The sequence below is a fragment of the Thunnus thynnus genome, chromosome 18 (assembly GCF_963924715.1).
Source record: "Thunnus thynnus chromosome 18, fThuThy2.1, whole genome shotgun sequence".
Lineage (NCBI taxonomy): Eukaryota > Metazoa > Chordata > Actinopteri > Scombriformes > Scombridae > Thunnus > Thunnus thynnus.
In genome coordinates this window covers 12,634,197-12,657,844 of record NC_089534.1, presented here as the reverse complement: position 1 = coordinate 12,657,844, position 23,648 = coordinate 12,634,197, and positions in this window count along the sequence as shown.

The following is a 23,648-nucleotide window of genomic DNA, read 5'->3' as shown; positions in this document are numbered from 1 at the left end:
TACACAGAAATACACAGAAAATGTTCATACAACCTCTGGGTCATAACACCATTACAACTATTTTGTAAGGTGATGGGAATGTCTAGCTGCCACTCCCTCCTTTGTTCAAATGATAAAAATATGCTCGTTCAAATATGCAAATTACAGTAACTTGAAATACTACTGCTAATACATCAAGACATAACAAATGGAATGATATGAAAAAAACAGAACCTCTCTTTTGGCAGAAGTGACATGCCCACAAGGAAAACATTGTGCACATACAATATGCAAATTTTGTATTGTCTCTGTCTGTGTCTTTCTCATTGTGCTTCTGCTGAGCAAGTTGTGGCTGATTTGCAAAGTATAGTAGGAACAGTAAATATTAAAAAAAGATTAATTGTAACAATTTGTATGCAATTTGCAAGTTTACTGTAGCCAAGTCTACTCTAAGCTACTTTGACCTTGTTTCAACAAACTTTGACACTTTGTTCACACATGCAAATCAGTCATATTAAGAACCAAAATGGAGCACAGGATTGGGTTTAATGAGTGTCAACAATGTGTCATGATAGCTTATTTATGGACATTTTAGCATTAAGACATGAAGCAATTGGCTGGAAGCCAGCAAAATTAACGTTTAGATGTGAATGTGTATGCAACACTAAGATTTCCACTTTTTTTTTCAACCATATGCCACCTTTGATAAATGTCTGTCAGCACTGGCTAGTAAACATGACACATATTTCAGTAAGGGACAGCAGCTAGTAGCAGTGATAATGCTAATGCAGTCTACACAGTTAGCTCTAGTCAGAAATGAACTGAGAGTCCTGAACCAGCAACCAAGTACACAAGTCCTCCCTCATAGTAGTAACGTTAACATAAAAAATAAAAACATAACGTTGGCAAAAAATTCCTGCTGTTTGACTGATGTACAGGACGCCAATTTTTTTTTTTTTTTCATTCCCCAGTATGGCAAAGACATGACCCGCCCTACTCTGCCTCTGATTGGCTAGTACTCGTTGCCTTTGTTGGTTGGGTTGGTTAGGTTTAGGCATGAGAAGTGAGATTGGTTAGGGTTAGGGTAAGAATATCAGGATAAGCCAATCAGAGTCAGAGTAGGGCAGGTCATGACTTCACCATCCTGGGAAAAAAATATTGTGTACAGGACAGACAATCTCATCCTGGTTGTTGTATTCGTAACGTTAGCATAAATGAAAATCTTGTTGCTGTTTCTTCAAAATATACTAGACAGCGGACTGCAGTGTAACTCATAAGAAACTATGTCAATACCTGATTTAATCAGATTATTGATCAGCCACACAAGATGAAGAGACTTTGCATACCTGTTGGATTTTTTTCCTCTGAAAAATTATAAGCATGTCAACATGATGCTTTTTGTACCCAAAGCACTAACATGCTGATGTTTAGCAGGTAGAACATTTACCATGTTCACCATTTTAGTTTAGCGAGTTATGCTAAAATTAGCTAATTAGTTCCATAGATAAAGTAGTTGTATATGAAACGTCCTCACTATCACCAAAGCTATTGCAATAAATGTACTACATGTACCAAAGTTTATGGCAATCCATCCAATAGTTGTTGAGAAATTTCACTCAAAACAAAAGTCAGCCTCTAGATGGCGCTAGATGAAAAGTCACCAAAGACAGTAGACTTCATCCCCTGTGGACCATGAATGTGCAATACAAAATTTAATCACAATCCATCCAACATTGTTGAGATATTTCACACAAGGCACAGGCAGCGCAGGTAGAATTAACAAAGGTACAAATCTAAGGCACCGCCTTAGAAAACAAAAAAGCTTTGTATCTTGGCAAGAAACCAAAATGATTCATCCTCTTAACATTTTACATCAGATGCCTCAGAGTTTTGCTTGCTTCCAGTAAGGTTTAACTTATGACTCAAATGATAGATGGAAAACATGACAGTTTTACTCCTGGTGTAACACAGCATTTCCAGTCAACCTTTGGGACACTGCAGTACGTGATAGCACTGCGGACTTGGCTGACATGTTATTCAGATAGTGGAGGGAGCTACTTCAGATAACTTTGAATTACCGGTTGAAAAAGGTTGTGTAACACACATCAACAAACACAAAATGTACTTGCTGAGGTTATGGAAACATGGTGTGGATGTTTAGAATGGGCAAACAGCACATGCACAAACGCACACAGACACACTCCTACACACACACACACACACACACACACACACACACACACACACATACACTGATCTTGAAAGTGAAATAATAAAGGGAATCATATGACTATGCACACACAGTGATGAATCAAGGCACTTGCAACAGCTATGTTGCGAGTTTGTGTCAGAAGGCTCGTACACACACACACACACACACACACATTCCAGGCCGTGAAGCGTATCATGACACAATTTAAGGTCTGTGGTTGGCAGCGTTTCAAAGGGAAATGGAGGACACTCTGGGGCATACTGCTTTAAGCGTCCCCTTGATATAAAGGCTCACCTCAGATGAACTGCATACTGTATTACCTCATTTTATGACATGCATCTGACAAATGTGAATGAACAATAAAGTGCATCACACAGTGGGTGTAAAAGTGTTTTGGATTTCCTGTGAATTTCATACAGGTCACTGTGGCCCCGTGTGCACTCTGGGGAATGTGAATGTTTTGTCTTAACTGGGTTTTGATGTTTTAGGGGCTTGTAGTTTTTATCAGTGTTAGCAGCATGGCAAAAAAAGCGAGGTGATTCCTTAACTTTTCATTTAGTGCAATCATCAGGTAAAAATTTAATCTGTCCAATATTTATGACCAAATAACCATTAAGTAATGGTACTCCCATTAGCCTCAGTTGTTATTGTGTTGTCTGCTAATAAGCAAATGTTAGCATGCTAACACAGTAAACTAAGATAGTAAACATGTTAGCTTAGCATCAGCATGTTAGCATTGCCATTGTGAGTATGTTAGCATGCTGATGTTAGCATTTAGCTCAAAGCACTGCTCTTCCAATCAGTACAGTCTCACAGTGTTGCTAGCTTGACTGTAGACTCTTTTTCAAACCTATAGTTAATATGCTCTGATCATAATCAGTCAATGAGTTAGTAAACTTGTTTAGTTTTCCCATTGGTTCACTTTCTTTCAACAGAGAGATAAATTCATCACTAAAAGTCGCATGAGAACGTCCACTCTGCTCATTGGTTAGATGTGTCTGGGGTAGAAGAATGTAAACACAAGAGGAGGGAGGTTCTATGTCATGGATGTATTCTTGTTATACATCCATGTTCTATCTACCCAAATATCAAGACAGTAACGTACCTTGGTGCTACTCCAGGTCAGACCTTGATTCATTCTCCGGCTAGCTGCTAGCAACGGTAAATCCTGCTCATCTATATTCCAGTATGCAAAGTGCACCTGGCTAGAGGAGCCATGTAGGTTGAATCTGCAGAGTAAGCCTTTAGTTGGGTCAGATTGAGGTCAGCTCACATTCCCACCACAAACAAATTGCTCCAGAACTCGTTTGTGACCAGACCGAGACCACTTCCTCTAACGGGTCTTTGTACAGTTGTTTTGTTCCACACCCGAGTATGATTGCTATGTTCAGATCTGCCAAAAAGGATCATACCAAGGAGGAAAACAAACCAGATTCCAATGCAACTGGACTAAACAGCACAGTAGTCCTGTTTGTATATATACTTTTTGGGGGGTATTTTTTCCACTTTGCCAACCCAATTATGAATAATCTGATTGAACATCATAGTACTCATGCATACCTGTGCAGAGTGCAGATGGAAAGTGGCTACCTTATTAATGAGATTAATGTTTTTGTGTTGTTTTTTTATTATTTCTGTACATTGTCGCTGACTTTTTTTTTTTTTTTAAATCAAGGTCATGTGAAAAAAAATCTATCCCGTCCAACAAAACAAACCAGTTGTTTGTCTATTCCATGCCAGAGCACCTTGAACTACACTCTCAAAGGCTGGCTGACAATCACATTAGGTTGTAGATGCCACCTCCATTTTTAATTCGACTGTCTTCCTGGTAAGCTATTTATAGAATATGTAACTAGGTGGAGATAGTTACTCAATAGAGAGTTGAAGGTTACATATGTAACCATAGTTTCTGAGTAAAGAGACTATCAGTGCTGCTCAAGGCCACTCAGAGACCCTTTACCTCAAAATGAGGATCAGTGAAGATAAGAAGCACATGTGCTTTTATGCTGTGTGCAACCTTCTTCTTCTACCACTTGGTTTGTCTTAAAGTAATTAACTAGGTCACTTGATGTCAGTGGGTAAGTCTCCTTGTGCAATATGTAATAAGGTGAAGAGGTAGCCTCTCTATTTGGAGAACAGTGATTACAACTGTGAACTTTTGATCTTATAGGTGGCCAAATAAATCTTGGACCAAATGATCCAAAAAAAATCCTAGCAGTATTTATAGTGGGAGCAGGCAGAGCCGCAGGATTGGCAGGGCTATTTCTGCAGCCTTGATCAGGCTTATAGTTACTGACTGTTTTATATTAAACTTAATGGCATGTTTACCTTTCTTGACTTAATCCAATCTGTTTCTGTTACCAGAGGACGGATTTAACACAATAAGAATCCAGGCTGGTGATCTTGAGGATCTCCTGGTTCAAATGTCCTTAGTATCTCATGTAAATTCTATAGTAGTATAGTATCAATATATATATATATATATATATATATATATATATATATATATATATATATATATATATATGGTTTCTTGTTATAGCATGGTCCACTCATGTCCTATTTGTGTGGTCTTTCTGGTTTATGGTTACATATTAACAGTTCAATGTTGTGGCTTTTGTGACACTGTGACTCACACAGGAGGGACAGTTCTGTTATTGCTCATGTGTTCATAATACATCATGTAATGACATGAGAATATCTACAACCATAAGAGCAACCTGCCGTGTTGTCATTTAATTCCACTTTCAGAATAAATAATTACAAACTCCTTCAGCTGGGGAAGATCATGTGATACAATCCAAAGTGCCACAACAGCTACTAAATAGACCCTGTGGTGAGTTTTGTCAACTGCAGTTTCTGAAAACTTTAAATCTCACTATTAATCATGGTGAGAAGTGCTGGCAGTTCCTGAAAGTAGTCCATCAATCATTCTTCATTTATGAGGTTTAACAGCTTGAAAACCCAGAAAAATATTGTAAAAACAAAAAAAAAGTTGTTTTTGACCCACTTTCCCGAAGCAACACTGCAGTCCCATAATAAAAGAACAGCCCTTCCCTTTTATACAGTAAACAACCTTGTCAGATATAGACTCACTCAGAAAGACACACACTAACAGAGTAACTCTACTACCCAAGTGCGTTGGATATGTGCACTTCTTGCTATCTCCTCTACTCATCTTCTCTCATTGCCCTAAACTAATATAACACCAGCATTATTTAATGTCATCCGATGGACCAAATAAATGAATCTGTGCTCTGATAAGTGTCCTGATAATAAATGACCACAAATCATCAAGCACTGTTCCTGTGCTGCTGCATTCTGCCATGTGAATGTCAATTGTGTGTGTGTGTGTGCGCAGCCCTCGTGCTACCATGCTCAGCACTCTTGAACAGTGCTTCCCACTTTTCTAAACCACAGCACCGTTTCAAAGGAAATTTTTTATCATGGCACCCCAAGCCATACAACCCCCAATATAACTGGTATAATCTATATGTACACAGAAGCTTCTCGGTTTTAACAATTCATATTATATTATATACCATATTGTATCATATAAGGCTATATTATATCAATATGAAGTTAAATAAGATAGGCTTATTCTCAATTACCCAGAAGAAAAGCCAATAGGTGCTGTACAGATTTACAGATAAATCATTTTACTTAGAATAAACAATTAAGGCAATTAAATAAGCGAATATGTTAAATGTATTTCATTTCATGTCACTGAAGAATGTATTCAAATGAAGTAATGATACTTTAATTTACTTCAGTCAAAATGAGCTTATATGTAAGATGCAGCCTACAAGGAAAAACAAACAAACAAAAAAGGCTGCATGAATTTTAATGGGACATGTTGATGTGGAGAGAGAACAAACCTGCAAGTCTGACTCCACTGACAGGACGTCTTTTGTCTTGTTTTCATGTATACCAGCAATTAGAGAGCATCTCAAATCTTAACATCGCTGCTCTGACACTCACTTTCTTTGTGACTGCTGAGCTCCTCCAAAACTCCCCAGCCGGAAAGCGTGTTGCGAAACTATGACAACCGGTAACCATGAGTTGTCATGCCAGCTGCAACTACCTGCATATTAAACTGAGTTTTTAATATGGTAATTTTGTTATTTATTACTTATTCATTCTGTTTTGATATGTTCAAAAACATAACATAAAAAGGAGTTAATGTAGGTTTAATGTGGTTTTTTTTTAATATGGTGATTAAAAATGCACAATAGATGAACAATGATGTGTGGCCTGTCCTCACCCACTTTGGCAACCACTGCTCTAGAAGCATATGAAATACGTCACTGTAGCTAGTAGCATGATTGAAATTTTCCCTATGATAAGATCTGGGGTTGTACTACTCTCTTTCTTTCAGCCCCATGGCAAATCAATAACCTATTTTGTGACTCATGTTGTCTCGCCTGCTCCCCTCCGTTAACCTCCTTCTGCCCGCATCCTTTCCCAAGTTTTTTCCATCCAAGTCACCCATCCAGTCCATGCACCCAGGCTGTGCCCTGCTCCTCGAAGACACCCTGGCCTCATGTGACCCCAGTCCTTCTGTGCAACATCTGCCTTCACGCCTCTTCCTTCCTGTTGCCTCTCTCATGTATCAGAGCAAGTGCCTACTGTTTGATTTTAAAAAAGTCAGTTTTAAATTTTTCCTTTAGTTGCTCATTTCACTGTAAAAGCACAAATCAGTCATTTATTCCCGTAGAACACTGATGTGTAACCCTTTCTTCTTATGCAACAGCTTCTCAGTAACTTTTAAATGACACCGTCGTCAGCAGCTGCCCTCTGAAATATGATAATTTGTGCAATGTGTGAAAACACACTGCCTTAACATACAGTAATTCTCACTGCAGCAGCGAGATGGAGTCAGTTTAGAAATTCCACAGGTTTATCTCCAATTTGGAATTAGGAAGCTGCTCGTAATTGTGGCCTTAGTGATGAGACGTAAACATCACATAAGGATGCACAGGCACGCACTTGAGGATACAGGTGATGCGATTCCTGCTAATGGGTTCATGTTCTTCCACAGATTGACAATTGGTGGCCCGTCACACACCAAGAAGTAATTGCACCAGCAAAACACGGTGACTGTCTGACCTGGGGGTGCAGCAAAAAATGTCAAGGGGTCATATTGTTACAGTTAACACACACTATTGTTTTATCCTTGTGGTTTTATGTGTGAGCATATTCTTCTCAGCTGCCTCTTGGAGAAACACAATTTTTCTTACTGTGTATTTAAAAATGCATATATTCAATGTAAATATGTTGAATAATTCAGTTCAATTCAATTCAATTTTATTTATATAGCACCAAATCACAACAAGGTCTAGACCATACTCTTTAATTTACACAGACCCATCAATTCCCCTATTAGCAAGCACTTGGCGACAGCGGTAAGGAACAATTCAGTGCAAAATCAGTGCTTGTACCAGGGCCAGTGCAATATACTGTATGTATAGCCTAACAGCGTACACCAAAGACACACAGGTTACATTAGAGTGATAGTACTTGCAAATGACACAAGAGGAGCTAGCCGCAATGTCTCAACATTTTATGCCGCATTATTAACCAATCATAGGGCAATGGAAAGATTCTGAGCTATCTCTGAGTGGTGTGTTGACTGATCAGCCTGTCTGAACAGACGAGAATCTGGTTGGTGCAGAAGTAGTGTATGCTGAACACGCTGCAGGAGCGGTGAGTATTTCATTCTCAATAGGCAGATTTTCGGCGCAGTGTTCCTCTGACTGTTGGATGAGAAATGACAAAAGCACATTCTGTTGTAAGTCCTAGTTTGCTTGTCCTCTATCCTCATCAGACACACACTAGCTCTGATCATGTGTTGTTTATGGTATCAGAGCCAAGGATATTAAAGACAGCTGCAGACATCTTCGAGATTCACTGAAACATCAATGAACATTAATTCATAAATTCTGCTCAATGAAAATCCATCAACGTATGTATTATATGGTGATAAGTAATGAACTTGAAAGCAAGTTAGTAGAATCCTCAGAGTTGTTTAGATCATGAACAACCTTGAGGGTTACAACAACATTTTTGTTAACTCTCTCTCTCTGTCTCTGCAACCCCCCCACCCTTCTCTCTAAGGGGTTGATGCTCTGCTCTTTCATCCTCAGAAGGATGAATTTTAAAATCTTTATTACATAACGGAGAGTGGAGAGGCATATCTCCATGGTAACAGCAGTATAAACACCCTCTAGCTCGATGTTGTGGTAACTGAGTTCAGCATTCAGCCCTCCTCCTCTCATTTCATGAAGGCACTGAACATCTAAAGATGCAGCAGCCTGTCAGGGATCCATCTAAAGATGCAGCAGCCTGTCAGGGATCCCCCATGAGGACCAGAAACACAGGATGAGCATAACAAATGCAGGCGAAAGTTCATTCAAAAAAAATTCAGATGAAAGGAACTGAAATCAAACAAAGAGGATGACACTGTTTTACATAATTAAGTAACTCTCTCTTTGCTTCAGAATAATACAGTATGTGCTGTGTAGATACAGTGTGTTCCTTGAAGCACATTTGAGCGAACTGTTGAATTAATAAAGTAAAGAGGACTGTTTGAAGGATTAAAATATATATTTCTTTGCACTAACAAAATCAATTCCAACTTCAAAAAGAAAAGAAACCCCAGGAGGTGTTCAAAACAATAGTAAAAACCCATTTCTTGCAAACCAGAAACCTAGTAAAAAAGGAGTAACAAAAGGAAAGAAAGGTCACACTATAACAGTTTATTACATAAATCATAATTTTGCATCAAATATAACATCAGTACAAACATCCTGAGGTGATATAATTAAATATTGTTCAGGAATAGTGTTTTCAAATGGTCATTCTGTCATTCAATCAATACTGTTTTGCACTTCATTTGTTGAACCTTCTGCTTTCTATTCTCTATTCTCTCTATTATCAGAACAGCATTGATACCCATCATTAAAGAGATACAACATCATAACCAAAAGGGAGCCATAAAAAGTCAGGGTATATTACCAGTTTTTAATGTTAAACCATATACAGTACAGTATGACAATAAAGTATGTCCAAAACCCTTGAACAGTATGGGAGAACAGAGTCCATATATTCATTTATTTAATGTCTGATCATTTTGTTCTCTAAAGCTAATTCTGGACTGTGAAACAAAAAGGTTTTTCTTCATCGATGCTCTGGCAGTATTTGACACTAACCTGCAACAAATTTGCAGAGAGAGGACAAATTCTGCTATTTGTTGAAGATTTCAGAATAAACAAGGTGAATTAATCTGAGTAGTTGAATTAACCGGTTGTGGCTCAGGAGGGAGAGCGAGTCATCCACCAATCAGAAGGTTGTTGGTTCGATCCCCGGCTCCTCCAGTCTGCATGTTGAAGTGTCCTTGGGCAAGATACTGAACCCCAAATTGCTCCTGCTGGCTATGCCATTGGTGTGTGAGTGTGTGTGTGTGTGTGTGTGTGTGAATGGGTGAGCACAGTAACATTGTCAGCACCTTGCATGGCAGCCCCTCCCATCAGTGTATGAATGTGTGTGTGAATGGGTAAATGTTGGCATGTATTGTAAAGCGCTTTGAGTGGTCAATAAGACCAGAAAAATGCTATGCTAAGTGCAGTTAATTTAGCATTTTCCAATCTAAAAAAAAACAATTGTGTTTCAACCTCCAAATTCAGCAGCATTCAGGCCATTTTTGCTTTCAAGGCTCTGCAAAATACGCATACGATATGTGATCCCAAAACCACAAACAATATTATACCGAGAAATTATATGAATGGAAGAACAGAACAGTCAAAGTGGCTTCAGGTAAGACGTGACCTTTTAATTGCCAGCACAGAACAAAATATAACCGGTAGGTCTGGTGGTGCTTTTATTTCTTTGCCCTGTGTGTGGCATCATTCAGTTGAGCAGGTGTGTGAAAGTACAGAAATGTTAACCTCCCACTGAGGCTTAGGAGGGAAATTATTGTATGAATATGTATAAATGCTTGTGTGAACTTCTGAAAGGTTAAAAATGCTTAGTGACAGTCATAGAAACCATGTTTGTGCATCTGCACAGTAAGTTCCTGTGTGAAAGAGAAACAAAGAATATCTTATCATGTTGAAGCATATTCTGCCATGTCTGTTTGAATATAACCATGCATAGAGTAGTCCAAATAATTCCTAGATGTTGGTGTGAAAGAGATAAATGAGTATTTACCCCACTCTTCAGGGCTCACTCCTCTCTAGCACATGTCTGTATCGAGTGAGCCATGCTCTGAGCATTAAAGAAAGTGTGACAAGAGAAATTGTTTCTTTCCTCATTGAGGTCATAACCTGACGTGCCAGATGGTTTGTTAGACAGAACTACCTGAGAAGTCGTCCTTGGAAACTGTTTTGAAAAGGGCAGGCACTTTCAAAAAACACTTGGCAGGTGATTGGTTGAACCATCTGTTCATCGTCGTCTATCACCATCTATCACCGTCTTACTTTGCAAGGCAGCTGGATTGGCGAGATCACACGAGAATCCTCAAAGGACGCCGATTGGATACATGCGCATAACTAGAAGCCTGACAAGACGGATTCTCGCGTGATCTCATGATGTCATGATCTTGCCAATCCAGCTGCCTCGCAAGGTAACTGAAGTCAAGTGCAAAAGGTGAATTGCCACAACAGGATACATCACTCACTTGTTGCTGTCATGTTGCATTCCTTGGCTTTACATGTCTGCACTTGTTCCGCAGTGTCACCATCTTTCTCAGTGCTGTCATCAAGGAGACCAAAAAAAAGTGAATCAGTGTTCAGGGTTGCAGAGGCCACATACAGGTCAAGATCTCAGTAATTCAAAGGGGCCTGCTACTGTTGCCTTGCTTTGTCTAATAACTATCATGCCTTTGTTAGGTCAGATATTTGTTTTGTTCATGTATCCCTTGTTGAGTATAGGAACTATTATCATGTGCATTGCTTTTTGGGAAGCATGATCACTGACCACTCCACTCATGCCTTGATGGATAAAGCTGGTGACATTACATCTATACATTTTATATTGTTATTGAATTCCCATAAAAAGAGACCAAAACCAACAATGCGTTACATTTCTCAATACTTCACAACTTTCCCAGCCTGCCTGTGGCTCTCAGTGCCAAGTACATTTGGTCCTTCTGAAGATTTAAACCTTTAAAAATGCATCACAAATATATACTTTCATTTTTTAAAAGTGCTAAATAATTTCCTGAAACAGCTGGGCACTGCAGATTTTACGAATTTTACTCAAACAGTAATGAATTTTTTAGGGATTATTTTCAGCCACGGATCGGGTGCTCTAGTGAGTTTTTACAGCAGCAGGACACTATATGCGTCCTGATCCTCCTTACAAGTATTGTGCATATATCCAAAGCCAGATATATCATAGTTCTCTGTGATGTAGACCTCCATTATTGTCCAAAAACTAGTAAGAACATGTCAGTGTGCCACATTGTTGCAACGGGTCACATGTTACTTTACCACAAAGAGTTTGGGCGAGATAGTTTGTTCAGAAATGGCTCCAAAGTCTAATAGCAGCTATCACGATTTCAGTCTCCGCAAAGTAGTAATATGTAAGGCAGACAGCACTGAGCATGTGTGGGAAGGCAGTTCCATTTACAAAGCTTCACAAGTTGTTGTGCTACATATCTGCACATGAGATTTGTTGACAATAAGAAAAATAAAGGAAATCTTTGGCCACATCCTGTAAACTATCACTCTCCCTTGCTGCACTTGTGGTAACAAGTATTTTGTTTCCTGTGCAGTTCCTAATAACTACTATAACTTTCAATATTTTAATTGTGCAAATGCCTTTATCCCCTTGCAGTCTTGTCTGTGTTGGTGGAAACCCCTTTGTTTCGGTGGCTTGTGATTTAAGAATGCATTTAAGACTATTATTTGGGGGAAAGTCCCAACGTGGTATAGTTTGATTTGGTCTAAAACAAGACTTAGTCAAGTCTTAATATGTCTCTGTCACAAAAGCCAGAGCGAAGCGTTATGTCCTATTTTAATCATTACGCATTTGCATTATGCATTTGATAAAAACTTTATATTCATGCAAGTAGGAGTACCGAATGATGCATGTTCTGTGCATACAAAATGTGTGTGTGTGTGTGTGTGTGTGTGCACGCGTGTGAGTGCATATGTGTGTGTCTGTTTTCTTGGAAACCTTCATTAATACTGTATGTGATTCCTTGATAACAAATGGGCACTGACATGCTGTAATAAAGATAAAAGCATAGATATATTACTATCTGTCATACATTCCATCCTGTTTTACTGTTAACATTTAACATAACAGTTGACAATGTGAAACAGGCATGTCACGTAAAACAGGCTAACAAATTGACACATTTTTTAAATTGCCTCTGTTGATTCAAAGCTGCAAACACAGCAAATGTGTGCAAGACTGTTTAGAAGCTTAGCCTTTCTCACTCTGTGTGGGTGAACCTGTAAACCCTCAGCCACATAAAACCGGTCTGCAGGTCATGTGAGGTAAGGACAGCTCATGAAGGAACAGGAAAAGTGGTCTCTAAATTATGCACAATTTCAGTCAGCTCCACTCCTTCAGGAAATTTATATCAGCTTTTAAAGTGCAAAGGTTTATGGGAGCTCTTTTAATTATATGTTTCTTGTTGTTAATTGACAGTATAGGGTTTACACATGGTTGATTACACTTGTTGCAAGTTACCTGACTGATAAGAGCACTGTAGGTTAAACTGGTACACTGAAAAAACTGAAGATGGAGGGTTGTTCAACTTACAGATATGCAGTTCTTATATACTACATAGTTGATTTATATTTATCTTCTGAACATGTTTAAATCTTGTGAAATTATTTCAGTCTTGAGGGATTTAAATTCTGCTAGTCTCAGTCATGTTAAGAAAAATGAAAGTAGTTATGTTTTATTATGTTTTATAATGGGAAATCCCACTTCCTGGGGGCAGGCTGCAGGACAGAAAACTATTGCTGTGTAATTACACACCATCTTTTCCCTCATTTTGGAAGCAGCAGCAGAGTGACAACTGACACTTACATAGTTAAGTGGTGTAAATATTAACATATTAAATAAAAAAAAAATACAATTCTGAAAATATTTTAATATTTACTCCACTTATGTCAGTGTCAGTTGTCACTCTGTTGCCGCTTAGATGTCAGGTGCCACTAGATGCCACAGGAGTGCCAGTAGCTGCCACTGGAGTGCCACTAGCTGCCAAAGGAGTGCCAGTAGCTGCCACTGGAGTGCCACTAGCTGCCACAGGAGTGTCAGTAGCTGCCACAGGAGTGCCACTGGCTGCCACAGGAGTGCCGGTAGCTGCCACAGGAGTGTCAGTAGCTGCCACAGGAGTGCCACTAGCTGCCACAGGAGTGTCAGTAGCTGCCACAGGAGTGCCACTAGCTGCCACAGGAGTGCCGGTAGCTGCCACAGGAGTGCCGGTAGCTGCCACAGGAGTGCCACTAGCTGCCACAGGAGTGTCAGAGGCTGCCACAGGAGTGTCAGAAGCTGCCACAGGAGTGCCACTAGCAGCCACAAAAGAGCCACTAGATGCCACTAGATACCACAGGAGTGCCAGTAGCTCCCATATAGGGTCAGTTGTCACTCTGCTGTTGTTTAGATGTCACAAAAAAGTGAAAACGAAGATGAAAAAGTGAAAAACAAAAATAAAAATGTGAAAACACCATGTAGCTGACTTTTTTGGAGAATATTATTTTTTATTTATTAAGTAGCCTACACAATATTTATACATTTTTAATTTTTATACACTCAAATCAGTCCAACACATTCTGGGTTTTCCTCATAACTTAGTGAAGTCCGAACACAGCTCAGTCAAACCAACACGCCTCTTTCCAATCCCCGTAAACTCTCTCTCCCTACGTACCCTGCTCTTCCTTTCTTTCGTCTTCCTCCGTTTTCTCCACCCCATGAACTACCAGTTAACTGCACAGCACCCACTAGCTGGAATACTTGATACCAGAATATCAACTTAACAATACTGTAACCATTAAATATATGTAAACAAGATTATAGATAGCAATAAAATAGGAATATACTAGACTTATGTTTGCTCAATTACATTTAAACCTGTGTTTACGTAATTGCGTTTACATAAGACAATTTCACTATTACAATAAGAAAACTGAGGATTTGTTTTTCATTATTGTAGCTGATTGTTATGAATGACTATAAAATTAATTATTAGTAAAGAATGTATTTTTGTTCATTTTTATTTCAAAACGGGCAAAATCATAACTTCCTTGGCGGAGGTAATGACATAAAATGAATGAAAAACAAAAAAGTAGAACATGGTTACATAACAACCATCCTAAAACAGACTTGCGGCTGCTGACCTGCCATGAAAACAAACCAGGAAATTTGGCCCCGCCCTAGTTGACAGTGAGTCTTTCAACTGCCGACAGAGTGCCACAGGCTGCCACTGAGGTGCCACTAACCTGCCAGTGTCACCAGGAAGATCCTGGCCTCTCTCCAAAGTAGAGTGCATTCCACACAAGATAATCAGACACAAAAAGAGTCGTCTATATTCAGCTGTCACTTATGTGCATGTAAGAATGTAGCTAATGAAAGGGAGTTTGTCTTTCATAACAACACACATCTGAAGAGAAATGAAAATGTCTGTTGCTTGTTTGTTGGCTGTAGTTTTCAAACCAGTATTTATGGAACCTTTAAAACACACCTAACACATTAACTGAACTCTCACCAGGTATTGTGAGAACAACTACAGTAGTCTCTCTGTCATTAGATGATTTGTTTGCTGATAGCCAGGACGAGGAGTGTGTGGTAGAGGAAGTTTGTCATACATCCGTAGACTGAAACAATCAACACAAGGTACTGCCAAGTGTAACTGAGCAGCAGTTTGCAGCAACCTTACTGAAGTTGGAATATTTTGTGCACGTGCAGTGGCGCCTTAATGCACAGGCTTACAGGAGCTTAAGCCCCGGGCCTCCAGGGGCCTCACGAGACATGAGTTTAAAAAAAAAAAAAAAACAGTAACAGTAAACATGATGTAGGAGAGTAAGCTACCTGTGACGTGGGGGCAGACATGATGAGGAGTGCTTCTCACTGTGCTTCAACACTCCTTGTAAAAACATGATTTATGTCATTATGTTGTGTTTGAATGTGGCGGCGCGGTGCAGCAGCAAAAGTTTTCATCCAGCTTACTGGTTAGCTGCGTTTGCTTGTCAAAGTAAAGACAAGTAAAGAAAAGGATGACAAAAATATCACATGGACTTAGAGGAGGACTTTGTGACAGAAGTGATTCAATTTTAATATTCGTCAGATTTTTTTTGTTTTACTAAGTTTGTAAATGAAACTGTCACCAGCAAGAAGCATTCACCTTTCTTAAAGTTAGTTTGAGTGTATGAGGGTTTGACATTACTGTCTTGATACTTGGCCTTGATACTTCAAGGCCATGGATGTTTCAGGAATGTATCAGAATCAAATGTTGTGGGAGATGTTCACAGATTACATGGCCAGTATAAAAACATTTAGGCTGCTATCCACTATGGAGTATCGGTCAGTCAGATACCCTACATTTCATACACAATTTGTCAAACTGCATTATTGTGTTATCAGCGTCTTTCATATGTTGAATTAAGGCAATTTCACTTTTTTTTCTGAAATTAATCTCTTTTAATGTTTGCTTGTTTGAGAGGAAACGTTGCATCTCGTTGCAGTATCCCAACACTGATGGTCACAGGATAAACAGGCGAAACTGGTCAAATCTGGCAAGTGCTACCACCACATAGTTTGCACACAAAATACAATCATGCACAGTGCGAGTCCACAGTGACAGAGGAGGTTAATTTTAATGTGAATATGGGCAGAGGTGGCTGGTGACTCAAAAAATTGGGGAGGACAGGAGGAAAACCAACCCGTGGTGTCATGTTATTTTACATTAGTTGGCTGCTTATCTCTTCTTTCTTATGTTCAAGTTATGTTATGTTATTATGTTCATATGCAGGGCTGTGCAGAGACCTTTAGAGGGGCAGGTGCTCAAACTTAAAAAGAACAACAAGAACAAGATTTTAAAACACTACACACCAACATAACTTATAGCATAACCTAATGAATTACAGCAACCCATAGTCAAACAGCAACCCATAGTCAAACAGAATGTTACATGAAATATTACAACAAACCGTATCATACTATATGGTTGTCCTCCACCAAATGAAATCGGAGGGGGGGACAATTTTATATGCCATTCACTGAATGGCATTGGTTTTCAACAGCTGTCATCACTACGATGCACTCAGCTGAAAGTTGCCAGTTAACACTGTCACTAGTAGATCTGAAACACCGGCCTACTTGACTGATAACCTAGCTTTGTCTGTCATATGTGAAGTACTATCTTCTTAGAACAGTAAGTAAGTGTATACTCAGTTTAACAAGCAAGTTAATATTGCATTATTAAAGGGAAGGGCCCTTCTTGTTTTTATTAAATCCATGTGGGTTTTGTATTACTAATCAAACATTTCCTAGATCTGGCAATATGCAAGGTCAGTCACAGGCAGATATTGGCAGAATATTGGGTCAGTCATTATTTTTTACAGGCTGTCAACTGGCTTACATATGGGCCAGTTCTAGCAAAGCTGGCCTCCAGAGTTGGGCCAATTTGTATGGGCCAGTTCTGGAGAGTTTTGCTGGGGTGATTGTAGCCCAATGCTGCCAGTGTCAGTTAGATTTTGGCACCCAGACTCAGACCAGTATAGGCTAGGTCTGCCATTTTTGTTGGAGTGATTGCGGCCCTATGCTGGCAATGCTGGTTCAGTTTCAGGACCAGTGTCCGGGTCTGGGTGTACCAGTGTACGATTCTGGGGCATCGTTCAAACTGGGTTTGGCAAGAGTCTGGCAACCGTACTCAGGCGGAGTTATTTCTTCTGGCCTGCTGGATTTGGGCCATTATGGGGAAAAACCATTTTGGCTACCTGGTCAGTCTCTGGAGAAGAGCAAATAATAAAGACTGACCTATAAGTCAGGTCACTACAGTTATAGCCCATAGGAGGCAAAATGTTTGTTAATTTTGGTCAGAAACACATTTGTGTTATTTTTGACATGTTTAAGAAATCACATTCATATGTTGTTTAAACACTCTTAAAGGAGTAGTTTGATATTTCTTGCACAATACTCTTTCTTGTTGTGACTTAAATGGGAAGACCATTACCACTCTCGGTAAATATGAAGCTATCGTTAGCCAGTGTAAGTTAGCATAAAAACTTGAAGCAGGTGGAAACAGCTAGCCTGGCTCTGTGCAACAGCAACAAATTCAGCCTACCAGCAACTCTAAAGCTCAATAACACAATTATTTGTTTATTTATATCACTTGCTCAAAAACCAAAGTGCAAAAATAACACATTTTAGTTTTATTATTTCTTAGCCAGGAGCAGTAACTTCCTGGAGTCTGGCTGGTTGCCTAGCAACCTCACGGTCAATGATAAGATTCTGCGAAATAGTCTCACACATAACCCCCCAGCAAACCACAATATGTAATTTTTGCACTTCACATGAAATAAATATCATCTGTTCATTAGTTAACTTTGGACAGAGACTGAATAGCTGTTTCACTAAGATAGTCAGCTGGTGGCTGTAGCTTCATATTTACCCCACAGACAAGAAAGTGAATAAGTGTATTTCCCTGTAGAATGATTCCCTTAAAAAATTATGTGCATCCACTGTATATGTCTGTGTGTCCAGTGTGGTATAACACATGTAGCTACATTATATAAATAAGTAGGCCAAGGCAAATCTGTGCTGCGCCTAATCTAGACACACAGCACCTATTTTTAAGATTGTTACTTCACATGCTTGCTTTATTAGACAGCGTAACATAGAAACAAAAAAAAACAGTACAAAAACAGAGGACAGAGTGGATGAAAGTAAGTAAGTGTCCCAAGCCTTCTCAACCCCTGGATGTTAACAATTAAACATGGCGTAAAAATAAGACCTGTTTTGTATTTCTGCATTTTATGTTGAGTACGTTTTTATGTTAAGTGGACCTTGTATAGACACCAAAAATGTGAACAAGTAGCATGTGGGGTCTGTTGAAACCTGCCAGCTGTCCAACATTATAGGAATGACATGTGAATTCTGTTTTGGGGGATTCTTTTCTCATTAATAGTTTTTTTTTCCAACTAGGTCAAATAAACACTCAATTCCAGGAAGACTTATTCTGAGAAAGCCTCTGTTATCAGGCCCTAATGACAAGCAATCTTCGAAACACACTAAAAGATTGTCTTGGGGAATGGGAGGGAAATGAACAAAACATGAGTGAAATTCCTGTCCAAATCAAAATCACATTAGTAGCCTTACTGGAAATCTCTTCTGGATAAGAACTATGTGCTTTGACATTTGAGAATAGTGTCTCATTTTCACAACAATGTCGTATGGAGCCTCAGCTGACGCACTGTGTTCCAGCTTTATCTGCTTAGTTGTGGTGGTGTTTTTGGCTGAAAAGTCAAAGGAGGCAGTGCGACTCGTCTCTGAGCAGACTGATGACCGCGGAGAGGAACACGGTGTAAAGCGTACATATCTTCTGAGCACTGCCTCTCTATCAATACAACAGATTAGTTATTTCTCAGGGCTAAATGACCAGGCTGTGTGGTCCCTTAAAGAAAAGCCACCCTCTCTAAAGACGTGCAGTTTGGTGTATCAGCGCTGTTCTCATGGACAAAGGACGCTGGTGATCCAAGGTGATGTATCAGTGTGCATCGAAGGCTCCATGCAGCCACAGCGGCCCAGACGGATTAGCCTGAGAGGGACTACATGATGGTTGCTTAGTAACTACAAACCTACTCAAATGCTTGACGAACATAGGGGACAGGGCTGTATTTTGACCATGAATAGTCAAAAGTGCTTTTTATTGCAACCTTACCTAAGCTTGAACTACATATAACATGATGTACAAAGGAGGTGACATACACATGATATATATGACATTACAATCACCTGGCAGCCCTGAAACTGGAGTGTTGCAATGTGTGTGTGTGTTTGTGTATCCTACCTGAGACGTGTGTATTCAATGACTCTCCAGTGGCCAGTGTACTAGTAGTGGTTTCGGCTGGATCCCTGCCACTCTTAGTGCTTTGCTGCAGGCTCTGTCCGGGCTGTTTTTCCTATTCTGGGATGTCCTTGCATGACCCGCACTTCCATGCCAAAATCCGGGCTGTGTCTAATGAAAGTAGGGTTCCAGCAGTTTATTTCAGGAAAAAAAAAAATCTCTGAAAAAAAAAAAAAAAAAAAAAGAAAAAAAAAACAGAATCAAGGCTCAGGCCAGTGCCACTCCGCCAGTGTTTCATTAAGCCATACTTGTCAAGCCGGCGGTTGAGAATGGGAAAGTAGCAGTAGCTGTGGGATTGTGGGTGCAGGCTATAAGGTTTAAAGAGAAAGAGGTATTTACGCAATAATAAGGGCGCTTTTGTGAGTTTTTCCGAGCAAAGGAGACCTTCGATTCTACTTTGCTTTTCTGAGCAAATAATGTGGTAATGGCGATCAGAAAAATCTTAATGAGCTACAAAAAACAATCACTTTTTCATATATTTTTTCTAACATCTTAAGCCCTGTTTTGACCAAAAGTCCCAAGTACTTTGCACCCAGAGGAACTAATAAACCTGGAACTTTAAGTCCCTGTTGTGCAGTCACGTTTGTGTTTCCACCGCATCTGAGGAACCAGGTAGATCATGCAAATTAGATCCATTAGGAATTGAAAATTACAGCCAAGCTTAAACCCAAACACAACATTCACACATGAGGAAAAAAAACAACACACTGTTGTCCTGTTGTTCTGTGTTTTTATGCTGCATGAGTTGAATTTAATGAATGAATGAACAGGAGACATGAAACTAAGAAAATGAAACTAAGAGTGTCTGTTATAACTGCTGTGAAACAATCGGAAAATGGTGTTTTATTTCTCTCATGCACTGCTTTATTCTCGCTTCAGCCGCTCCCTCTAACTCACTTGACCACCGCTGCTCTCTCTCTCTGTCGCTAGTGCTCTCAGCTCGCTCGCGCGCTCTCTCTCTTTTTCTCTCGTCTTTTTTCTAAAAAGAGTTGGGAAGCCGATTACAAAACTTTTAAAATGATCAAACAAAGAGAAATGTCCTTGTCCTAAACTGGTCCTTAATCAATACTAGAGCACAGCTCCTGTACTTTTGGAAAGTACTACCCTCCTCAGCAGGGAATTTTGGGGGGGTAAAACAATCTCTCTGGAACTTAATTTAGACCCTGGTTCCTCCGGTGGAAATGGAGGTAGAGGACCTGAGTTCCCCAAAAGGTTCTTAGTAACTGGGAAAATTTCCTGCAGTTGAAAAGCGGGTTCATATGATTTCTTTGTTCTATTTTGTTATGTGCAATTTATATGTTATTGTTGTGGGTATGCACATTGACGCTGTATAAATTAGACCCAAATAACATACCATGATCACCTGACATCTTACTGATAAAAACAAGCAAAACTGTATGAGGGTTCCTGAGAGGCAAAAGTGATAGTTAGTGGGGGTAGAGGAAGTGAAAGTGAAGGTAAGTCAGCGTCTTATTCATCCTGTCACATTTGTAATCGTGCTTAGAAGGTATCCAGTAGTTCAAGTGTGTTTTTGAGTATTTCTATGTTGACTTGTACAACATACAACATATGAGTTTATGGAAGCATTTCTTTGATGACCTCTTTGACTGCTAGGTCACACAAGGCTAAACCCGAGCTGATCTTTGTAGCCCTAATGATTCTGGGAAAATCAGATTCAGCCCAAGAGGCAGACACTGGCCAGGAGTTCTCCACGAGCCTGCACACATGCTCTTTTCTTCCTTAGCCTGGGTGTAAACAACTGAAAGACGCCAGTGGTCTAATCCAGATCACAGCAGCCGTTTAATAGACTGGTGTGGCGAGACCAAATTCACAGGAACTCCTGATTATAGAGCGCTAAGCATCTAAATGGTTTCTCTATTACAGACTAAGATCAGGCGCTTTGTACTTGATGAGCAGCGTTTCTCACTTTTATGGTAAACCCCTTGTTTGGCAGCGTTTCAAAGATGTTGAAGACAAATTACACACTTAAGTAGCATTTAATATCATACATGAAAAGAAACTGTTCTTGGTGCTTCTTGGTAGGATTATTTTATTGTTTTATCTTTCAACATTTAGCAACTTACATGTGTACATCTTGCATCATCCACACAGCGCAAAGAAAACCAATTTTTTCAGTTTATTCAGCGGTCATGGAAGCATACAAGACTGACAGTAATTAGATCACTGCGTTCACTCTGTAACAAGTGTTTAAACTAATCAAGCCTCTTTCTCACCACTGTCATATGCAGAGCTTTTGCACACAGAATGTTCGTCATCTTGTAAAACCAAGTTATTTTCAAGTCCCAATGAAATGAAAAATACATTTTCCAAGTTTTAAATTCATCTTTTTTAGATGGAGTAGAGGTCCATAGGAAACATAGAGAATGTGGAAACATGAGAACCGAGAGTGCACACTGCACAGTGTTCACACACTTGCACTCCAAACTTGTGAGAGAATGGCAGAAAGGAAACATAGTGTGGTGCGATGCTACTTTTCACCTGTAGATAGAAATACAGCAAGATGCACTATTTGTGACAAGAAAGTGCCACACAGCAGCAACACGAGTACCCTCCTCAAACATTTAAAAACAACACAAACTGAAAGTTATGAGGCTGAACAAAAAAAAGAAGATGCCCATACATCCAAGTCTCCTGCACCAGGCAAAGCATATCCAGATAGCACCATTATTAGTTATTAGCTCTGCCAAGGAAGTGACGGGGGTTATGTTTTTAGTATTGAACTCATAAAATTAAATGGCATCAAAGTAAAATAGAAAAACATTTTTTTCCAAACAACAAAAGTAACAAAAGTATCACGTCAAATTAAAAAAGTTTGGTATCGGTCATCCCTACCCTGAAGCTCCGTATTGCCGAACTCTTTAAGTCCCACCCACTTTTTTAGCAGTCCAATCAAATGCAAAGGATTTGATTTAAATCCCTTTTTTAACTGCACACTGCTCAAATATTCCGTTTTACTGGTAATTACATCCCAGTACAGACTGGGATCGTATGAATTGAAACTGCATGTTAAAGTAAGAATGATAGGCTTCATGACACAAAACAGTATGTCATCAGTTAGCCGTTTTTTTCGGGGGCCTGAGGGCCGTTTGTTTGCTAATCAGCATCTGAGTCACTTCCATTTCAATAGAAAACATTCTGTTTGCTCTTTTCCAGAACTTCCATCACCACCAAATATAGTCTGTCGTTCGAATTGCACAACATATGCATGTCAGATGAGCAAGAAAACATTTTACGCAAGTTTCGGCACAAAGTTCTTATTTTCAGACGTCAGAACTGTTTTTGTTCCACTCTGTCACAGGAAAAAAGTTAAAGCACTTTGGCACACTAATTCATGACATAATGAAGAAAATCTAATGTATTTCATTTAGGAGAGTGCCCTTTTCGGTATGACATCAATATATTGAATTACATTCTTATTTTCTCTTCTCCAAGTTTTTAATGGTCAGAAGTGAATCCAGTGGGCCGATAGTCACATTGTTTTGATGAAAAGTATGCTGTAATCTAATTTAAAGCTCCTACATGGGACTTATTCTGTTAATTCTTACTGTATAACCATATATTCACATAATTGTAGTGTGAAATGACAGAAACATTTGCCATGACATTATAAAACTAAGATATGAATTAAAACTATGGTACACACAGTATTTTTTTGTGAAATCTGTCACACTGGGTGGCGACATTCCAGCTTCTTCTCTGTGAAACACATAGCTAACTTTCTGATGCAGTATCTCCCCTAGAGATAAATGGTACAAAATGATGGCGTTTCATGGTGTATCGCACCTGGCATCTCTCTCTACTACTTTGTTTACTAAACAAACCAGCGTCGCGCTTGCAGATGAACGTGTAGCTGTTGCACATCTGGTTTGTTATGGTCGTTTCTCATCAGGTTGTCTGCTGTTCTCTTTAGAGTTCTCTGAAAACCATCAGAGGCCTCCTGTAGCACAGCTGCTAAATAGTTCCAGGTGCCTCCTGTCAGCCTGGGTGCCTGTGCTGTGATTACAGGTGTAGTTCTCAGAAAAATGTATTTAAATCTAAGCAGAATTCTGGTTTATTACAACTTGAACTGTATTTTCTTGGGCGTGACCATCATTTTTATCCTACATGATTACACTGTACTCACCAAGCTAAGTGCAAAGATTTAAAGGGAACACAAGCAACCGGATGATCAGACAAACCTGCAGGTTAGTCAAATTTACTTGGAAATAATGATTCAGACCGTCTGTTGCAAACATCCGTTGCAGTTTACACCCGGTCTTCCCAGTTCTTTGAACTACCTTCCTTAGTTATGCACAAATACAGTTTTGTGTGTTCACTTTTGGTTTCACCTCCAAAAAAATTGGTTTAGAT